Source organism: Triticum dicoccoides, chromosome 3B (genome assembly GCF_002162155.2).
Source record: "Triticum dicoccoides isolate Atlit2015 ecotype Zavitan chromosome 3B, WEW_v2.0, whole genome shotgun sequence".
NCBI classification, from domain to species: domain Eukaryota; kingdom Viridiplantae; phylum Streptophyta; class Magnoliopsida; order Poales; family Poaceae; genus Triticum; species Triticum dicoccoides.
This window is the reverse complement of record NC_041385.1, coordinates 45547350-45549969: the sequence shown is the minus strand read 5'-3', so window position 1 is coordinate 45549969 and position 2620 is coordinate 45547350.

Below are 2620 nucleotides of genomic sequence, written 5' to 3'. Positions count from 1 at the left end.
CTCAAATCTTGCAAATCCGGAGTATTTGACCGTGGATTTTGAAGCCAACCCCTCCCTTAAGGTAATCTCCTCCGATCCCCTTGTTTTCATCCATAGGAATTGTCACATTTGCTCAAATCTTGCTAGTTTGGGGAAACCCTAGTTTTTGCTTGGATTTGGAAATTTGTGTTTCTTTGCTAATTTGGTATGGTTAGGCTTTCATAGTATGCTAGGGTTAGGGTTATGTGTGTTTGATGTTGGTGTTAGGGTTATGTTGGTCTTAGGGTTGTGGTTATTGTTAAGTGGGGGTTAGGGTTAACCAATAATTCTCGGTTTTGTAGGCATGGCTTCATCCGGTTCCATGACGAGGCCACCGTGTGCTAACCAAGAAGACATGCCGAACAAGTGGGAGGACGCATCTTTGGACAAGGTGAAGGAGAAAGATGTCAACATCCCGCCATGTTGGTGTGGAGATGTTTGCAAGATGAAGGTGTCCACCGACCGAAAGAAAGCATGGACGGAAGGGCGGAGATATTTTGTATTCCCGAACTATGCTTATGATCGTGCACTTCCAACTAACACCTATGACCAACCACCGGTAAGCTCGAGAAGTAAAATGTTACTCTCAAATGTGTGTCAACACTAACAACAAATTTTTATGTAGTCACCGCCTCCTCTATGCAAGCACTTCACGTGGATAGATCTTGAAGTGCTAGAAGATGTCAAAAAGGACCAATACCAAGATTGTCTTAGGCGGCAACGGTGGTTCGAAGAATCGTTTCGAAGAGGCTTGGAGGAAGAGCGTCGTCAGAAGGAGAGGATGGAGCGGAAGAAACGAGAGGAATAGAGGGCACACCAAGCGAAACTTGCTCGTGAGGAGGAGAGGGCAAGAAAGCTTGCAAAGGCTCGCGAGCCGCAAGAGGAGGACTCGGCACGTGACAAGAAGGGGAAATGGCCTCGCTCTACTCAGTAGGGACTTCTCTTCGGTGCACTCGTTGTCAACTATCTTCTAATGAATGTGTCGTGAACTTGTGAGGGCATGTGAGATGTTGGTGAACTATCTTCTAGGGCAAGCTGCCATTTGTCATTTGTAATGAATGTGTCGTGAACCATGTCGTAGTAATGTTTGAATTGTCTTCAGTTATGAACTCGTCGGCATAAAATTTGTGTTTGTTCAAATTGCTGTGATGGTCGGTGATGCAAGCCATCTGTGGCTCTCCAGATAGCCATGGCAGTTAAGCAGCGCCTAAGGGCAGGGCGCCACACAGTACAGTGCAGCGCCTAACTGTTGGGCGCTGCAGTGCTGCTATAAGCTAAACTGCAGAAACAGATGCCATTTTGGCCTCCTGCAGCAGCACTCACATAACTTGAACATCACTAAAAGTACTGTAAACTGCACATACTAAACAAAGAGAACTAATAACTTGAACATCATATCATTTAAGACAATTCAACATTACTTCAAGTTCGCAAACACAAATACCACACTAGTAAGAGTTCACCAACATATAACATAACCTCACAAGTTCATCAACCTAATGAAACGGCTACAAGTAACATGAACAAGCACTAATGCCTTCCGCGCGTGTTCCTGGTGCCACGCCTGCAGGCAATCTTCTTCTTCCTGGAAGGACGAGCCTCCTCTTCGTGCACTTCCTCCTCCGCCTCCGCCTCCGCCTCCGCCTCATCATCCAAGCTAGCCATCCGCGAGGTCCCTACGACCACCTTTGGGTTGCCTCTGTTGTCATAGTCGTTGGGCGTGTACCGGCGTCGAGGCTTCCTAGGCTTGAACACATATGCGGATCGAGCTTGAGCGTCCGCCAAAATCATGTCGTCATCAAGCTCATGGCCCTATCACACAATCAAACAATATGGTGAAGGCCGGTGTCGTAATCAAGTGAGAATCGCATCTAAAGGATTAGTCATACCTCTTGGGTGATCGCACCCTCATCATCCATATAAGCATATGAGGAACTCACATTGTCCCCCTGATGGTGAGATGCAGGGTCTGATGGTGTACCAGACCTAGAGGCAGATGGTTCATCATATTCAGGATCACGGCAACCGAGAAGGTTCGATAACCGCCTTAACTTCTTGGCTTGACGCTGTAACATGAACAAGTGTGTAAGATATCAAACTTCGCAACATAGATTGGCTCTCATAGTGAATGTGATATGTACCTTGAGGAATGCTTGTAGTGAACCATCATCATTGCCGTTTCCAACCGGTGTCTTCTCCAGAATAGACTGGCTCTCATCGGCTGCTTTCTTGATCTCGGTGCACTGCGGATGAGAAAGAATGAATGTGTTAGCCATTCAAACATGTGTAATTGTTGGGGATCGTAGAAGAAATTTAAAATTTTCTACGCATCACCAAGATCAATCTATGGAGTAATCTAGCAACGAGGGAAAGGGGGGTGATGAAGCTATGTACCTAGGGTAGGGTCATGGACCTGTCCAAACTACCCTCTCCAAGGACATCTCTAGAAGAAACCACCTTTCTATCGACTCAGAAGTGTTCCACTCGACGGACTAGAAGACACTCGACCATGAAGCCAACCACTCGACAGCCAGGAGATCTAAAGTCGCTCTACACACAATCGGTCGGTCATTAAGTAGCCTTTATGGTCATCATAGCGCTT